Source organism: Aethalodelphis obliquidens, unplaced genomic scaffold (assembly GCF_003676395.1).
Source record: "Aethalodelphis obliquidens isolate GAN/ISIS:26980383/991018 unplaced genomic scaffold, ASM367639v1 scaffold20, whole genome shotgun sequence".
NCBI classification, from domain to species: Eukaryota; Metazoa; Chordata; class Mammalia; order Artiodactyla; family Delphinidae; genus Aethalodelphis; species Aethalodelphis obliquidens.
Window position 1 is genome coordinate 8379931 of NW_020837964.1, and position 19919 is coordinate 8399849.

General features: G+C 44.6%; 1 long non-coding RNA gene across 3 annotated transcripts in view; it reads left to right on the top strand.

The window, feature by feature from the left end:
- Positions 1-19919, top strand: part of LOC113627320 (uncharacterized) — a 241568-nt gene that overhangs the window by 89340 nt on the left and 132309 nt on the right. For all 3 annotated transcript variants that reach the window (XR_003435511.1, XR_003435509.1, XR_003435510.1), the window contains one exon: positions 4938-5039. This is a non-coding gene — a long non-coding RNA (uncharacterized LOC113627320). The remainder of the gene's footprint in view (positions 1-4937; positions 5040-19919) is intronic.

Sequence of the window (19919 nt, forward strand, 5' to 3'; positions counted from 1 at the left end):
TATTTTCATACTGCCAGTATCTACATGCAGTACAGTCTCCATACAAATTTCTGGTTTAGAAAGAAAGAAGGCCAACTCGCTCAAGAGCACACTTTTTGCTAAAAGGAAGAGAGACAGGAACGTAGGTGGTGAGCAAGCCTCCTTCACTGGACTGACGTCAGGCTCCCACGAGTGATTAGCTTTGAACGTGCCGCGTTAGTGTCAGGCCAAGGCAGACACACGCATCTTCAGCGCTTCGTGCCACGTGTGCCAGTAAAACCATCCAGCAGCTTTTCTCAGGGTGATGTTGGCACATGTCAGATACATTAACATTTCTACTGGAATGACTCATTCGCAGGGAACAGTCAACTCGGAAGGATGACAGAGGGGAGGGGGAGAAGCATTTTATAGTCTTTCAAGATTTGAGGACCAGCTCGACTTTCAGGGGTGTTTTAAGAGAGCAGTCACGGTCTTACTGGTACGGTATCATTTGTTTGATAGCATCATCGTTGTTGTGATGTGTCTGTTGCCTTAGCTTCACTAACTTAGAGGTCTGGAGGAGGTCACTGAGCCACTGGGTGGACACGGGTGGACCTCCCCTGCTGGCTGCACCCCTCCCCCGGCCCCCAGGCCAGGTCCCTCTCTTCTTCAGCGTATCAGGAGGGGGTGGTACCCAAGCCTCCAGCATCTGCCTTGGCCACGCCTAAGGCTTCTTTCTCTTATGCTTCCCCAGAGCTCAGCTCACCCTCCTCAGGTAGATGCTGATAAGACACACTAGGCTGACCTCTGGGGTCAAGTTCAGGGGTCCTGCCCCCCTCCCCTCTCCGCATAGTGAGACCTCCGTTACCATCGTCGCTGTTGCTTGCTCTCGCTTTGTTTTGTTTTGGGGAAGATTTGACTGTGGTTTTGGCTGTAAAGGAACCAAAAATGAATTGATTAATTGCAATTGGATGTGACAGTACTTAGAGCCCCAGGCGCAGCCCCTTCCTCCAGGGGCCTCCGCAGTGCTGCCTGGCCTTATGCACCCACACCTCTGTCTGCCGGGAGGGCAGCTCCTCCCTCCAGGGAACGACCTCACAAGTGGCTCAGTCCCAGGGTCCATGCCTGACTACCCGTGGGACCCAGAGGAAAGAAAGCGCCTGCCATGTACCCAGGCTTAAGACCAGCCTTCCAACTCTGTCCTAGTGTTGACCGCATCCCAGGTGGTGGACGATGGGGATCTCCATTCTCTTCAAGAGTACACATCTTCATCCCCATCCTTCCACCCCCCACGCACATAACCCCAGACAGGTGATCAGGATGCAGTTGTCCGACAACCAGACAATTCCCCAAGCCTGAGCCATTGAATAGTCAAGAGGTGTTTTCATAGGTTATCAGCATAATGGTCTAGGGTGGCCTTCCCCCAGGTTCTGTTTTCACAGGGACTCCCTCAAGACAAGATGAACACGCGCTAAGCCGTCGTCTTCTGTTTCATACCCTTTACCAGAAACACACTGATACCAACAAGGACAAGCCATGATTCAGTTTCAGCCACTTTGGGGATAACTGTCTACTTCTTGGGAACTACTGCAGCCCGCACACTGAGATCTATACGTGCCATGTCACTTACAGTGGAAGGCAAGCCATCCCAAGGACGTCTTGGACATTTTTGATATTGTCAATTATCTTTACAAGATGCAGTAACAGTGTAAATAGACAGTTGGTTTTGGTTTTTTGGATTTTTTAATGGATGCGTCATAGAAAACAAAGGGAGAGGGTATTATTGGAAAGCGTAGCTCTCCCTGAGAGACTCTTTTTCCGTGCAGCCCAGTCTGGTTTGCCCTCATCTTGCTTCCCTGGGACTGCAGGGCAGGCCTCTGTGATTTCAGGGCGCAGGCTTTCCATGACACCACGTTGCCTGCCATGCAGTCAGGCGTTGTTTGTCAGCCACCCCTAGGTTCGGTGAAGCATCGCTCAAGGCAGTGTTTTGAATTCTACCATCAGTCGTTAAGAAAGGCCGCTTAGTGGAACAGACAGCTTCAAACTAACTTCCTCCCTCCCTCCCTCCCTCTCCCCGTTCCTCCCTCCCTCCCTCTCTCCCTCCTGCTCTCCCTTCCTCCCTTCCATCTTTTTTCCTGCCTGCCTTCTTTCCTTTATTTCTTTTTTAAATTTCTTTTACCAGTGTTGGTTATTTATCTGAATCTACTATAAAACTGAATCTACCATCATCTGTTACCTAAGGTCACCGGAATTGATCTTCTCACAGACATAAAGGCGTCTGTAATTCATTTCCTGAGCTTCTCCTCCAGCTGCTGTCACATTTCTTTCCCTTCTCCTCTGCCCCCTAACAGCCTGAGTGTAGTTTAGGGGAAACCTTCTGAGCGAGCTCCACAATGTGTCCTCTCTTGCCCATGAATTCAAGATATCTGAACCCTCTTTAGGTGGGGTGATCATTTCCCTGGTATATGCCTCCTGTCCCTACATCTTTCAGGTGCTCCCTTTAACTCTCAAAAGTGACCTGATCTGATAACTCACACGGTTACTGTCTTCCTAAGAGACCTTTAAACTCAGTTCAGACTCCAAGTTCATGGCTTGTGCCCGGCAATCTCAAGCCCTCCCGAAGATTTCCAGAAGTGTCTTGAGTTCCCGGGGTGTATCGCCTTGTGCTCCTCCGTGGTTTCCTAGATTCTCTGGTTCTCTCAGGGATCAACCTAGATGCAGAATTCAGCTTTCATTGTTGACTGAAAAACTCCACTAACATGGATTCCGTGAGCACTTGGGTATATTTTATTTACACTTGGGGCAAGTGCTGGGAGTGGCCACGTTGTGGTTTGTGAGCTCCCTTCCCCCATCTTACTGGTTCTCTTCCTCCTCCCTGCCCCTCATCCTCCCTTATCTCCCCTTCTCTGCTGAGAAGCAATAAACACATTCCTCTCTCTGCCCCCTGCAGAGCGTTGCTGTTCAAATCAGGTCCCTGAGGTCCTCAGCTTGTATCCCCCCCTACTTGCCAAGGAAGTTTTCTAAAGAAATGTCTTATTCTCCGTGAGAAAAAGTCTGAAGAATTCTTTCTTTTTTCTTCGTTTAATTAAACCTACCTACTTACCTACCTACATTTGATTTAATTGTCCGTATCTCCATTCTCACTGGCACGTGGACAAAAGTAAACTTTGGCAGAAAAATATGGGAGAAAAGAAGAAAGATGAAAGCACGAAAGAATCGACAGCCATGGGACAGGAAGAGAACAGGAGAGAGAGAAGGAGAAACAAAGGGAGGGAGTGGGGAGGGAGCGACCCTGGATGCCCAAGTTTAAGACAGTGGTTTTAAAACTGTCCTGCGAGTGGGTGTTCCTGGGGGTGTTGCTAGCAGTTTAGATTCGTGAAGCCTCACCTCACAAAGGCCTTGACCTGGTAAGTTCCACAAGGACCACACTTTGAAAACTCTCTGCAACGTGCCTAAGCTTAAGGGAGATAGTAAGATTATATGAAACTAAACGCAACTGAATTGGGAAGGATTATGATTATTTCTCTTTTCACCAGTTTACTTGAACTGTGTGGAGAGCGTTCTGTCAGCCTTGATATCTACTTTTGGCCTGAGAATCTGCAGTCAGCTTAAGTGGCAAAGTATTGAACACAGGCATTAGAATATCCAGCTCTTTTTCAAATCCACCCTTAGCTTAAACAATATACACGTTAGCCTTAATCCAGTACGTTTGCAGACAGAGACAACGTCAGGACATCCAAGACGTTGTTGGCCAAATTCCTCGGACTTTTTGGGGACTTCTTTTAAAGAACATGACAGAGAAGTCATGAAATAATACATGGAAAGTGCCTGGTACTTTGCCAGGAACTGAGTGTTATTACAATGAAAGGACCGTGATTTATCTGTTGGAGACAGAGAATGGCAAGCTCCCTGGCATGTGATGTCCAAGGTACCTAGTCAGTGTCTCACCTATGAGGAAAGTACCTACTCCAGGTGGTGAGCAGAAAACAGAATGACATTGACACAGCCAACTTCGTCTGTTTTAAAGCTGCCGTTGCGAATGTTTTATGTGATCCCTGCTGTTCTCTTATTCCTTCTGCAACTGTATTCAGGCAGTTGTCCCTGCCCCCTCCATGCCTAATCTATTTCTGGCCCCCTTCGTCTTTCATTAACAGAGCAGAGCCTGACTGGAGCAGGCCATCCAGGCAATCAGAGAGAGCTCTCCAGTCAAATTCCAGGGACAGAAGACGATGCCCTTTGCCTTAGTACACTGGGGCTGCTATAACAAAAGTACCGTGGATAGGGTGGCCTGAACAACAGTTACTTCTTACAGTTCTGGAGGTGAGAAGTCCAAGATCAAGGAGGCAGCAGATTTGGTGTCTGATGAGAGCCTGCTTACTTGGCTTTCACCAGAAAGGGGCAAAGGAGCTCTCTGGGGTCTTCTTTAAAAGGGCACTAATCTCTTTCATGAGGTCCCCACCCTCATGACCCAATCACCTCCTAGAGGCCTCACCACCAGATACTATCACATTAGGGATAAGGTTTCAACGTATGAATATTTGGGGGCAGAGGGAAGGGGGCATAGACACTCAATCCATAGCACCCTTAAAATTCACATGGCTCACACATGGGCATCAGAATAGGACTGAGAAAAGAAATCCCATAGCAAAGAGTCTGTATGAAATTATTGATAGTTCAGCACACAGTGTACACATCTTGAAGAACCCTCTTAACTAGATAATCCCTGGCCTGCCATCTTGCTGTCTGATTCTAATCATAGCCCAAGTTACGTGTCATCCTTTTTGTAAACTCTGGTTTCTTGGTTTCCCCATCTTAGTTTTCTGCTTAGAGCTGGCTGCTGCCCCGTATTCTTCTACATATGTACCCATCAAAAGGGGAAACCTGCGGCCATCACCCAGAGAGCTATATTGTCTTTTCAGGAAAACCCAAAGACCTGCATAACATTGTGAAAGGTTTTTTCATCGTGCTTTCTTCTCTAGACCTTCATCAAGCCTGCTGCAGTGGATCAGCTTCATTCCCCAGGAATACTAAAGAGCCTTCGTGAGGGTCCTCCAGCGAGTCCTCAGTCTCAGTTCTCACAGGTAGGAAAGAGGTCACTGGCTTTTACCTTCTCGAGTCTGTAAAGGCAGCTCTTGTTTTTTATGTCAAGGAGACGTTGAGGGTCTTATTAGAAGCCAACCAGTGATTATGTGTGAGATCACATGTGGATGAACAGTTGTATAAAGGACCCATACACAGGTCAGCTCTCTTTGTATCCGCTCCTGATCTGGTATTGAAAACAAGTTTGGGTAAGATCTCCTTCACAGGATCTTACTAATTCAGAGGCCACTGGGCTCATGATTTCATCACCTTCCATGCACATATTAACTTTCAAAATCCCTAAGCAATAGCTTATTTTGAGTCCCATAATTCATTGCATATACAATAGCCATCACAGGGGGAAATAAAAATGCTTCTGGTGTGAACTGAGCTTGGTGTGTTTCACGTACTACCTGATTCATGGGAGTTACTTAAAATACATGGGGGCAGAATAATGTACCCTTCAGAGAGACTGTCACACTGGCTTGCCCTGCACTTGATAGATAAATGTGATTTGACCTGTTGGAGCATTTTTGCGGTCAGTTTGAGAGGGCTTGAACTGTACACATCCTCGTGGCCCATACCTTCCCCTTGACCAGGAATATGGAAAACACACTTACAGCCTCCGTCGTGTTGCTTAACTCGTCTTGGGTTGCTTCCCTCAATATTGGTGGTAGTCTGACGTGACATATCTGCAATTAAAGGGTGATGTCAGTTGACACAGTGCCACAGAGGCCAGTTAAACATTGTTCCTTAGAAAATAAGAGCGGGATTCAATCCCGAAAACATTGGTAGTGGTTCAGGGACTGAGTCATTTGGCTCTCTGGGAGCGTCTGAACTAGCTGGAACATGTCAGGAAACCCAGGTTCCCTTCACACCACGGAAGAGGAAAGCAAGAAGCAGGAAGATGTGCTTTCAAAATAACGCACTGCTCTAGGGAGCTGCTAATTCTCTCACAATGCAGGGCTGATCTTCTTCACGGGTATTAACCCCTCGTCCTGCGGTGCGCCAACTGTGCTGGGTGGGAAAAGCAAGAGCGGCACATCTACATTATTGTAATACTCAGCACACTGTTGGGCACTTGGATATTTTTTTTCTCCTTTGCTTATTGCAAAAGAGCTGGGAATTGAAAGATTAACCCGGTTTAATTTAAGGGAACCTCCCATTTTGATGGGAATACTTGGAATGTATTATAGACTTGTAAAAAAAAAAAATGCCAAAAGTCTACCCAAATGACTCTGTAGTTACGTTTGCAGATTTGAAATTTCCCACAAAAATTAAAATACCTCATGTAGAAGAGAGATGCTATGGCTGCCCCTCTAAAAGGGAGAACGTGATTGTGTTTCTACATTAGTTTTCTGTTGTTGCAGTAACACGTTACCACTGACTTGGCTTGAGACAACACTGGTTAGCTGTCTTACAGTTCTGCAGGTCAGAAGTTCGACATGGGTCTCACTAGGCTAAAATCTGAGTGTGAGCATGGTTGTGTTCCTTTGGAAGTTCTAGGGGAGAATCTATCTCCTTGCCTTTTCTAGCTTCTAGAGGCCGCCTGCATTCTTTGGCTTGTGACCCTTCCTCCATCTTCAAAGCCAGCAACAGTGGGTAGCGTCGTCCTTCTTACATAACATCCCTCTATTCTGCTTCCTGCTTGCGCTTTGCAAGTCCTTTGTGGTTATACTGAGCCCAGCTGGAGAATCCGAGATAATCTTTCTGTTCCAGAGTTGGCTGATTAGCAAACTTAATTCCATCTGCAGCCTTCATTCCCATTTCCTATGTACAGTAACAGAGTCACGTGTTCTAGGCATTAGGACATGGACATTTTGGGGGGCGGGGGGCGTTATTCCGCCTATCGCAATTTGTCATTTTTTCTGTAAACCTTATCAAGTCAATTCCAAATGCAAATGAGTCCTTTCCCATCTGTTTTTCTACAAAGGAAATACAACTGAAATTGATTTCATACAACAATTACATAAGTGAATGTGGAGTTATACATTTATAGTAGAAGGAGAAAGGTGTTTGTTGTTTTTTTTTTAATGTATTTTAGTTAAGAGCCAAAGATTCTTAATTGAAAATTTGCGGAAAGTACTGCTATAAACAGATGACTATTAAACTTAAATCATCATCAAGTTAAGTTAAATTCAGTTTTACTTAAATATTTATTAGGAGTGAAAGCAAACATAAATGTTGAAAACTCAAATCCTTGTTTCTTAACTGTCTCCTCGTTTTCCCACAATGTACTTCTGGCTGTTCAGAAGTGATTTCCTAGATTTTATTAACCTGTAACAGAAGGGGACAGCTAAATCCATTCCAGAGAATAACTCATTTGTAACCCTGTGTTGCAGCTCCCCCAGCCAAAGGGGTTAAGGAAAATAAGCATGAACTCAGAGAACCTTGTTGCCTGGGACCCGAAACAAGTTACTTAAAGAAATGTAGGTGACCTGATCCATCAGCAATACGTAGGCTTCCCTTGGTAAAATACCTGCAAATAAATGGAATGTATACATTCAAAAAATATTTACCGGCACCTGTTTTATGCTGAGTGCGGTTTTAGGCGCTGAGGACACAGTCAGATACAGTCATGGAAAAGGCAGGCAGGATGTCTCCTCACATGAGGTTTACTTTCCTATAGGGAGAGCTAGATTAAAATGATTTTAGAGAATGTATAACAGGACACACACACACACACACACACACACACACATCAAGACACAGACATCACAAAACAGATGGCACAAAGTGAATAATTCAGGAGAATTTCATAAAGTACTATTTATGTAGGTGTGGGCAGGTTCAGGGTGAACCAAGGACCCTGGCAGGGAGCACATGGCGGGAATCAATACTCTACCCACACCCTTCCCCCCCATCGCCCCGACTGCCTGCGAGAACATCTGGTGGCCAAAACCGATTTGTAGCCTGAGGTCCCTGGAGCCCACTGTTGTCCATAAAGATCAGCCTCCCTGCACACAGAAGAGGGTGAGGCAGGTGGACTGGACCCAGAGGGGCAATCACAGCTTCCAGCACCTCCTTCTGTGTACAGATGCCTTGGAGTGAAAGACGGGGGGTGTGACCGGCCATGGGATGGGGCATTGGGGTCGATTTTAGAGTTCAAGGAAGATCTGTCTTAGGGGGGACATTTGAGCTGTGACCACAAAAGGAAAAGAAGCTATGGATGCCTGGGCAAGGAGCAGATGCTTCCCGGCAGGAAGACCCGAGCGCCAGTGCACAGGGCCTGCAGGGGGTCAACCTCGCGTGCTGGGAAGAGAGTTCAGTGTGGGAGCGACAGAGGCGGGTGAGAGGCAAGTGGTGGGAGGTGGCGTCAGAGAGACGGGCGGTGACTACCTCCGTGAAAGCCTTGTCTGAGGTTGGTTTCTCCAGGAGAAAACTCTGACACGAGGGTGTGGGTGTAGACAACTGTTTAGGAGGTGATTCCACAAGGCCTGGGAAGGGGAGTGGGGGAGTGAGAAGGGAAGGGAAGGCAGTGTCTTTGACCTGACTGCCAGCGGGCAGGTGGGCTCAGTCGCCTGCCTTCTCCGGGCCACACCGAGCCCATCTCATCATGCTTCCTCTGGAGGGGAGGACGTGGACTGCTTGTTCCTCCCATCCGTGGTTCCTCGTGGCCACTTCCAGGGACATCATCATCCGGTTCTTCTGGAGAGGTTGGTGGGGGGAGGTGAGAAGGTGTGGGTGTCTGCGGTAGGGTGCCCCGTGCAGATGTGCTCCGGGAGGGTGAGTGGTGGACAGTCGGGGTGGAGCCCCACAGCCTCTGCGAACATCTGAAAGTCATTCGGATGTTTTCTGAGTGTGATGGGAAACCATCAGAGGTGATAAATTATTCACATTTTCTCTCTGGCTGGGCTGAGCTGCTAGAGATAACAATACCAACGGGTTCTTTAAAAACAAAAAACAAAAAAAGGTGTAATTCACATACCATAAAATGCACTGTTTAAAATGTGCGATTCGCTGGATTTTAGTGTATTCACAGAATTCTGTAATCATTGCCACTAATTCCAGTACATTCTCGTCACCCCAAAAAGAAATCCCTTGCCTATTGACAGCCATTCCCCAGGGAATGGGTTCTGAAATGGCGTTATAGGAGGGTGCTTAATGATGGTCTCAGTGTTTAAAACACGAGATGTCAGTGTAGAGGAAACAGCGTCGGCTCCTGAGTCAGGCACCCCCAGTGTTGATTACTGAGCCTCTTTCCAGCCCCATATCCACGGGCAAGTTGCTTTCTTCCCTGACCTCCGTGTTCTTAGCTAGAAAGTGGAGGCAGCGGTATCCACCTTGTGTTGTTTCCCTGAAGATTCGAGGAAGCACTCTTGTGAAGCCAAGAGTGCCTGACACAGAGTCAGCGCTCACATGTTTACATACTGTACAGTAAGTCCCCCACATACGAACAAGTTGCATTCCAAGAGCACGTTCGTAAGTCCAATTTGTTTTTTTGTTTGTTTGTTTTAATTTTATTTATTTATTTATTTTTGGCTGTGTTGGGTCTTTGTTGCTGCACGCGAGCTTTCTCTAGTTGCGGTGAGCGGGGGCTACCCTTTGCGGTGTGCAGGCTTCTTACTGTGGTGGCTTCTCTTGTTGCGGAGCATGGGCTCTAGGCGCACGGGCTTCTGTAGTTGCAGCACACGGGCTCAGTAGTTGTGACTCATGGGCTCTAGGCATGCGGGCCCAGGCTTAGTTGCTCCACGGCATGTGGGATCTTCCTGGACCAGGGCTCAAACCCGTGTTCCCTGCTTTGGCAGGCGGATCCTTAACCACTGTGCCACCAGGGAAGTCCCCCAGTTTGTTCTTAAGTCCAACAAAGTTAACCTAGGTGCCCAACTAACACAATCGGCTATATAGTACTATACTGTAATAGGTTTATAACACTGCTCACAGAAATAATCCATAAAAAACAAGCATAAAAAATAAAGAGAACATTTTTAATCTTACAGTACAATACCTTGAAAAGTACAGTATAGTACCAGCTATATCACCACTGCTTTTACGCTTGCTTCCAGACATCCTGGGCTTGAAATAAAGATGCTGTACTCTATACAGTACTGTACAGTAAAGTACACCAAAGCACAACCACTTGTAGAGGATGCATGCACGTGACGATGTGCGCCAGACATGGGAATTAGCTTATGTGATTGGGCATGCAAACAGACGTTCAAATCTTTCAAAGTTTGCAACATAAATGTTTGTATGTAGGGGACTTACTGTACTCACGGCATGTTGTATGTAAACGTGGGTCAGTGGAACATTCGCTTCGGATTGGAAAGACAGCCACGTGTCAGTGCAGTCTGGGGTTTGGGAATAATGGGAGAGTAAGAAACAGAAGAGGAACATGACATTGGAAGGAAAGCTTTGGTGAGATGAGGCAGGAAGTGATGATTTCTAAGAAGGGCTAGTTGGAAGTGTTCTTTGGAGTATCATCTTCCAGTTGAGCAGCGAGAGACAGGCAAAAATACAGAGAGCGATGGAGAGTAACAGCCCAAGGCAATAGAGAACTGGTACCCCTGCAAACTGGCTTTCTCACAAGCCGGGCCAGCTCAGGCAGAGAGCTCTGGCCTGGCTGATGGAGGGATGGACAGGTGTTAGGAAGAGGAAGGAGGTCACTCATGAGGCAGGGTATGACCCAGGAAAGAACTAGACCTGGGCTGGGCACCTACCATATATAAACCTGTATACCTCCCCTTCTGCGGGTCTTAATAACTGGCTTGGCCAAGAATGATGTTGTAGAGCAGCTGATGCTAAGGCAAAGGAATAACCTAGAACAAAGTGGCAAAGGGGACAGTTCATCTTCCCAAATCAAAGTTTACTATTGTTTTCTTTCTTTTCTTTGATTAGTTTTTCTTGGAGTATAGTTGATTTACAGTGTTTTGTTAGTTTCTGCTGTACAGCAAAGTGAATCAGTTATACATATATCCACTCCATTTTATATCTGTTTCCCATATAGGTCGTTACAAAGTATTGAGTAGAGTTCCCTGTGCTATACAGTAGGTTCTTATTGCCTATTGGCTTATTATCTTACTATTTTATATATAGTAGTGTATGTGTGTTAATCTCAATCTCCCAATTTATCCCTCCCCCCGCACCTTTCCCCCTTGGTAACCATAAGTTCGTTTTCTACATCTGTGACTCTATTTCTATTTTGTAAATAAGTTCATTTGTACCATTTTTCTAGATTCCACATATAAGCGATATCATATGATATTTGTGTTTCTCTTTTACTATTGCTTTCTAAATAATTTCTATAATAAAACATTTTAGCCATCTTAAAGTATACAATCCAGTGGTTTGCAGTATATTTACAGTGTTGTGCAACCATCACCGCTGATTCTAGAATGTCTCCATCACCCAAGAAGAAATCCCTTACCTCCCAGTTTTCCCCATCCCCCTCCCCCCATCCACTGGCAACTACTATATGACTTCATGTCTCCATGGAGTTGCCTGTTCTGGGCCTTTACTATAAATCGATTCGTATGCTCTGTGGCCTTTTGTGTTTGGCTTCTTTCAGCTAGCATAATGCTTTCAAGATTCTTCTATGCTGTAGCATATATCAGTATTCCATTCCCTTTTATGACTGAATAATATTCCACTGTTTGTATATACCACCTTTTATTTATCAGTTCCTTAGTTGATGGACACTTGGATTGTTTCTACTTGTTGGGTGTTATGAATAATGCTGCTTTGGACATTTTTCTACAAGCTTTTCTGTGGGTATATGTTTCTGTTTCTTTTGGGTATATACCTAGGAGTAAAATTGCTGGGTCATATGGTAATTCTATGTTTAAGTTTTTAAGGAACTGCCAAAATGTTTTTTTGCAGTGTTCACACCATGTTATATTCCCATCAGCAATGAATGAGGTTTCCAATTTCTCCGTACCTACACCAACGTTGGTATTTCTTATTTTTAAATTTTCGCCATCCTAGTAGGTGTGAAGTGATATCAAATTATGGGTTTGATTTACGTATTCCTAATGAGTAGTGATGTTGAGCATCTTTTCATGTGTTTTTTGGGCATTGGTTTATTTTCGTTAGAGAAATGTCTGCTCAGTTTTTTTGCATATATTTTAATTGGCTGGTTGGTCATTTTATTGCCTTGTAAGATTTCTTCATAGATTCTGAATTCTAGACATTTGTCAGATATGTGATTTTCAGATATTTACTATAGTTCTCCAGGTTGTTGTCTTAGTTGGTTTTAGGCTGTTGTAATAAAGTACCACAAACTGGGTGGTTTAAAAACAACAGAAATTTATATTGTGTAGCTCTAGAGGCTGGAAGTTCTGAGATCAGGGTGCCAGCATGTTTGGGTTCTGGTGCAAACCCTCTTCTAGACTGCAGATTGCCACCTTCTCATTGTGTCTTCCCATGATGGAGAACAGAGCAGAGGAAGCAAGGTCTCTTACGACCCTCAAAGGGCACGAATCCCATTCATGAGGGCTCCACCCTTATGACCTCATCTAATCCTAATTACTACCCAAAACCCCCACCTCCAAATACCTAAGCTTTTAGTGGGTTGGGTTTCAACATATGAATTTTGGGAAGACACAAACATTCAGTACATAACACTTACCTTTTTCACTTTCTTAATGGTATCCTCTGATGCACAGATTTTAAAATTTTGATGAAATACAGTTTATCTAGTTTTTTCTTTTGTTGCTTGTGCTTTTGGTTTCATATTTAAGAAACCATAGCCTAATGCAAGTCATAGAGATTTACTCCCATATTTCCTTCTTATAGTTTTAGCTCTTACCTTTAGATTTTTGACCCACTTTGAGATAATTTTCTGTATATGGTATAAGGTAGGGGGGGTCCAGCTTAATTCTTTTGCACTTGGATATCCACTTGCCCCAGCACTATTAGTGGAAAAGACTATTCCTTCCCACTGATGGTGTTGGTAAGCTTGTTGGAAATCAATTGACCACAGATGTATAGGTTTATTTTTGTACTCTCAGTTGTATTCCGTTGATCTATATGTCTGTCTTTATGCCACTATCACACAGTTCGATTTTGATCATTTTTCAATAAGTTTTGATATCAGAAGTATGTCTTCTAATTTTGTTTTTCTTTTCCAAGATTTTGACTATTCATGTTCCTTTGCATTTCCTTATGAATTTTAGCATCAGCTTGTCCATTTCTGTAAAAAAAAGGAAAAAAAAAAAGAGGCTGTTGTAATTTTGATAGGGTTGTACTGAACCTGTAGGTTAATTTGGGACTGTTACCATCTTAACAATTTGAGGCTTTTTATCTATGATCACAGCATGTCTTTTCATTTACTTAGGTTTTCTTTAATTTCTCTTAGCAAAGTTTTATAGTTTTCAGTGTACAAATCTTACCCTTTCTTGGTTAAATCTGTTACTAAGTATTCTTTTTCATCCTCTGGTAAATGGAATTGGTTTTTAATTTCATTTCTGATTTGTCATTGCTAACGTATAGGAAAGGAACTGCTTTTTGTATACTGATCTGGTATCTGCAACTTTGCTGAGCTTGTTTGTTAGCTTTAATAGCATTTTTGTGGATTCTTCAGGCTTTTCTGTATATAAGATTATGTCATCTGTGAATAGAGATAGTTCTACTCCTTTGTTTCCATTTGGATGCCATTTGTTTATTTATTCATTCATTCATTCTTATGATTGCCCCGGCTAGAACTTCCAGTACAATGTTGAGGAGAAGTGGTGAGAATAGACACTTTTATCTTGTTCCTAATCTTAGAAAGTGTCCAGTCTTTCACCATCGAGTATATTGTTAGCTGTGAGTTTTTCATATATGCTCTTTTTCTTTTAATTTCATTAGGAATTACAAAATCGTTAATTTTTAACTCCATATATCTATAGAAATTTATTATCATCAATTAAGTAGTCATTTCAAATACAATTAAGAAAGTCAGGATGTCTGTTTTTTTTTTTCATTTTATTTAAAAATGCTTAGAGTAACTAGTTTCATATATGCTGTTTATCAGGTTGAAGAACTTCATTTCTATTCCTCGTTTGTTGTGTGTTTTTATCATGAAAAATGTTGGAGTTTGTCAAATTCTCTTTCCACATTTATTAATATGATCTTGTGGCTTTCTCCTCTTTATTCTATCAATACAGTATATTACATTGATTTATTTTGACCAACCTTGCATTCCTTGGATAACTACCACTTGGTATTGATGTACAATCCTTTAATGATGCTGCTGGACTCAGTTTGCTAGTATTTTGTTGAGAATTTTTGCATCTGTATTTGCAGGTGATACCGGTGTATAGCTTTATTTTTTTCCATGTGATTTCATTTGGCGTTAGAAAGCGTTCCCTCTTTTTCTATTTTTTGGAAGAGTTTGAGAAGGATTGGTGTTAATTCTTCTTTAAATATTTGGAAGAATTCACTAATGAAGCCACTTTTCCTGGGTTTTCTTTGTTGGAAGTTTATTTTGTTTAATTACTGACTCAGTATCTTCCTTTTTCTTCTTGAGTCTTGGTAGTTTGTGTGTTTCCAGGAATGTGTTCATTTCATCTAGGTTATTTTATTTATTGGCATGTGACTGTTCATAGTATTGTCTTATAATCCCTTTTATTTCTGTAAAGTTGGCAGTGCTTTTGTTTTTGATTTTAGTAATTTGAGACTTCTCTCTTTTGTTCTTGGTTAGTCTAGCTAAAGGTATGTAAATTTTGTTGATCTTTTCAAAGAAACAATTTTTGATTTCATTGATCAGAGTTAATTTTTGAAGAGAGGTTTTTCACTTCATGACAACTGCTTCCAGGGTTGGGAGTTTATACTGGTTTCTGCAAGTGTAGATGTACTGTACTCTCTGAGGTACAGTGTTTTTAAAATAATGGTTCTGTTTAAATTTGGTGAATGAAGTTATGCATATATTGACCTAAACAGAAAATTCTCTCCCTTCGGTTAAATAGAGTTGGCTACCTTCTGACAGGTGCAGCAGCCTTGGGATGGTAATAAGGGAAAACCATCACTGAGGACACTGAAATTTGTTACAGTCATTTTAGTATTTATCTTCTTTGCCAGAAACAAGTTCAGTCAAATATAAATCTCCAAACGTAAACATTTCCTTTATGTTGTGACCTTATTCTCAAATGCTTTTTCAACATTTATCCTCTGCAGATAGGATATGTGTGCATATCCTTTTTCCTTATGAGGCCCATCTCATCTCACCCCGTAACCCCACGGAAGTCTCTCTCTGAGGTGAGGCCAGACAACCATGCAGCCATTCTCTCTTCTAGAGCTGACTTATATAGTCTGCCTCCTCTCCTTTCACGGTCTGCCCTACCATCTAGCCAACTCCAGTCCATCCTCTAACATCTCTCAGAATAAAGAAGAATCAAGACTGTTTGACTTGTTTTCATCAGGAGAATCATGTTGAGGGGGCATGAAGTACGTGGACCTTGATCTGCTAATTAGAGAAGAGAGAAGACATGGTCTTGTGCCCAAGGCAAGTCAGTCATGCATGAGGAATGGTCTGGGCAAAGGTTGAGTGGCCGGAAAAGAGGGACTGAGAGCGGGTCATCACAGGACACCTCACAACGTTGCCTTATAGTCTAAAACAGCTGTTAGCTCCCGCCAGAGTGGTCCCACAAAAGCACAGTAGTCTTTTGCAGCTCTAGCCCTTTTGTCTCGCATTTCCCTCCGGTGGAAATGAAGATGAAAACAAAGTGGAAGGACCTGAGGGCTTCACCCCTGGGGATCCAGTGGAGACTCCATGGGCATCCCATGGCAGAAATTAGTGATGACTGATGCTCATCTTGACATGTGTTAGCAGGAGTGAGTCCTACATTTCATGACTTGGATTTTGTGTGTGTGTGTGTGTGTGTGTGTGTGTGTGTGTGTGTGTGCACATGCACTAGACTGTCTACATGGACAGGTACCAACAATTCCCCCCATTCCTGTGCACACATGCCACTTGTTCTGTCAAGAGGAGGTGTCCTCTTCCCTTGAATGTCAGCTGTCCTTCTGACTTGTGTTGACTAACAGAATCCAGCAGAAGTGAAACTCTGCCTTAAGAAGTCTGGAAGCTTCCACTTGTACCCTTTCCTGACCCAAGCGTCATGGAAAGAAGATTGGGCTAAACTACTGAAAAATGAGAAAAGATGTGGAGAGGGAAGGTTCATGTGTTTATTTGTCGTTGAAAAAATTTTAGGTGCTTTGACTTCTAAAAAACATAGCTCTCATTTTGAAATGTAAGTGGAGCAGCTGTGTTTGTGAGTGTTGGACCGGGGCATGGCTGACCGTTGGCCTTTAAAATCAGATCTGCAGAGACTACGCGTGGATTCCAGAAACACTCATTCAGGACCTGGTTCACGATGCCTTCAAAGTGTCTCTTTGTTTTCAGGATGACGAACATGATGTTTCTTAGAGAAAAGATAAGACAGGACCTGGGCCAGATGGTGGTCACCTCCTTTGGTCTCAGGCACTGCTTTGTATGGGGAACTCATCCACTGCCCAGGCAGGAGTTATATTTAGAGACGCTCATGTTCTGCAGAGTTCTAACAAGATTCCAGCGCAGCCACAAACAAGTCCAGATCTCACGTTCCATTCTCCTCTCTCACTCATCACCCCAAAGGAGAGAGTTAAGGGGCTAGGCAGGGGTCATTAGTTTTCCCAAGTCTCCTGGGTAATTGTCAGCTGGGTCTGGAACGCGAAAGAGAGAGTGAAAGAGAGAATGGGACGCTGCAGGGCCTGACTCATCCCAGCAAAGAGGGATGGGGCTGTGAGGGGGGAGCCAGGTTTACTGATGCATTGATTCAGATTTATTTCATTTGTCGTCACCCTTCGTTCCTTGCACAGACGTCTCTCTATTACCAATCAGGTAGGCATTGGGACATGTCTTCAAATACACTAATAGTAATCTTCAAAAAACCTCTGAAAGCTAAGTATTTTTGATCTCATTTTACAGTCAGATTCAGAGAATAACTCACCAGTGACCACAGGTTTAGTCCTTGCCAGAGCTAGAAATCTAGCAAAGTCTGCGTATTTCAAAGGTGGCATTGATTATCGTCTCTAGTGTTTCCCCAACGTAAGTGAGTTGCCATATTCAATTACTCATATATTTTAACTTAGTTAGTATTTTAAAAATTTACTCACTCTTTAGATAAATCTGTTTTAATGAATTTTGCAAACTTAGCAGAGAAAAACCAACATTACTTGTCACAAATAGAAAGGGGAAATGAAAATAAGGCCGATTTATTGGCTTCTGACTGGATGAGAAGCCCTCTCCAAGGTCTTGAACCTGAAGCCTGATCTCTCTGTTGAAAAGGGAAGCTAGCAAGCATTACCCGGAGGTGTTAGAAACATACTGACACCCAGCTGAGATTTTTCTCCTGCGTGGAAGAGAAAGAATGGAAGAGAATTGAAAAGGGCAGTGCGCTCTCAAGAGGTATCAGTGTGCTTCTTTGAAGTACCATCTAAAACCGGCTCCTGTACCACCTTTGGGTAACACCACCTTTGGTATTCCTTCCCTCATGACTTCCTTTAAAAGGGGTCTTGGAAGCGACAGACAAGAAGCAGCACATACAGGGCTGTGTGAGGAGTATTATGTTATCGTGGTCTCCAACCTTTTTTGACCATGAACACTTATAAATTTCTTGACCATACTCCCCCATACACATTTCTATTTCCTCTTCTAAAATTAACATATGTGCAGTGGTATGCTAATATTTTATGCATATTGTCAAGCATACAAAGGTAGGAATTTAGAAATTAATGCGCTAATTAATTGTGCAATTGCCCCAAGGAAGGCCCTGCATCGCCCCGCTTTGGAGACCCTGGTTTTAGGCGACAGCGCAGGAAGCTCAAAGAGGGGGCTCACAACACAGCCACAGAGTTGGAATCCAGGCTCAGAAAAGGCTCTCTGGAGGCAGCGTCACACCACGCGGTCCTGGATGAGAAACGGAATTCAGAGCACACGGGGCAGTGGAGCCTAGTGGGCGTTCACTGAGCAGCCAGAGCCTGGTCTGCAGAGGAGGCAGCAGGGAGGCGGAGTGGGAGGGGAGGCTGAAGGGAGAGTGTCGAGTCAGTGTTTGGAGAGGCTCCTAAGCAGAGCTGAGTCAGGGCTGTGGCCGGCGCCAGTGGGCAGCCCCTGAAGGGGAGCGGGGAGCGGCAAGGTTCTTCCTGTGTTCACGGCCCCTACCCCACCCCGTGGACAAGGCGGCGGCCTCCCAGCCTCCCTAGCGAGGCAGCGTGCGTCGCTCACTCGTTCATTCCTTCAGCACACGTTTACTCCAGGCCGCCTGGGTGCCGGGCACAGCGTGGGGGACGAGTGGTAAACGAGACCCAGGTCACCAGGGAGCTTTCGGCCATGTGGAGGAGACACACTAAAACAAATAGATAAGGCAGGTCACTCATCATCTCAGATTATGGAAAGAAATAACAGGAAATACTAGAGCACGATGGCAATTGGAATAGCAGTGCCTTAGATGAACTTGTCAGGGAAGGCCCCTGGGAGGGAGACACATAAGCCCAGATGTGAACAATATGAAGAAACCGGCTCGCGCAGGGCTCGGGCCACAGTCGACCAGGCTGTGGGAACGTCAGAGATGACGACCATGAGTATACAAAGTCTTGGTGTGTTTTGGAAACAACAACAAAAAAGAGTTAGGGGATTAGAATAAGAAGGAGAGGGGATGAGGTGTAAGATGGGTTTCATAAGACGTGCGGGGCCCTCATGCCCTTGTGGGGAGGTCAGAGGGCATTGGGAAGCCGCTTTCGGCATCGGTAAGGAGGGACGCATGTCACATCCCATTTGAACAGCTCACTCTGGCTGTCCGGAGGCCTGGTGATCACCTTAGTTGGTGTATCTCCAGAGAGTTGACCTGGGCTATAGACGTTATGATAAACAAACAGGTCGACATTCGAGTGATATTGTTGTCAGAGCTCAGTGAGTATGAGGGGGGGAGGAGTAGAATTTGGGGAACGACCCAGGGACCAAGCTCATGATACCCCAGGGAAAGCCCGACTGCACAGAAGAACAGGGGGACACAACCTCCCGGCAGGACGGGGGAACCATCTCGTGTCAAGGCAACTACATGCAGCTTCTGGAAGGAGATAAATCCCTCAGAGGACCCAAGGTGTCCTCAAGTCCAAACTCAAAGGGTAGCCTCTTCACATATCTCTTTGTCTCCAAAAACACATGCACCCCTGATGCTGCCTTCCAACAGAGCATCAAGCTATTAAAAACTCTAATGACAACTGGAAATGTGGTATTGATCAGTTGTTTTCTGCCAGTCACAGCGACTCAGAAAGAGCCCAATGCAGACATGAATCATCTTTCACATCACCACTGTCACCCTTCAAGAAGCCATGTCTGCAGGGCCACTCATCACGCAGTTTGGGAGACCATCTGGGCAAGGGGTGGGGTGCACTCCAGTGGATTACTCGAGCCAGACCACCCCTTGGTGGGAACAGAGAATGGAAGGTTCCTTGGCTGTCCCCATGAGGCTGGTCCTCAGCCACATCCAGCCCCAAAGTTTCTGTGTTTCCTCGTTTCCTTCTTCTGGTTTCCTCCACTGATCCCAAGTACATAGCGCTTTGAGCTGTCGCAAACGGAGGAAAAGAGAACTGGCATGTGTTCAGCAAGAAAACACCAGCGTCCACCAGTGGTCTGAGTTAGCAGCTTTCCGTGGCTTATCTCACTGGAGGCTCCTGGCAAAGTTTCAACACGGGGAATATTACCTCTGTTTTATTAATAGGAAACAGTGAAGTTTGGTGGTGTCAAGAGATTTATCCAAGAGTCTCACAGCTAACAAGTGGTAGGTCCAGCTACATCACAGAGAACGAGATCATTGGTGTACAGTTATACATTCCATGTGCCAAGCGAGACCTTCGCCCTGAGCCCCAGGAGGAAAGAGTCAGGAGGTGAAAGACCGTAGCAACCCTATAAGGACGGTGCTCCTGCA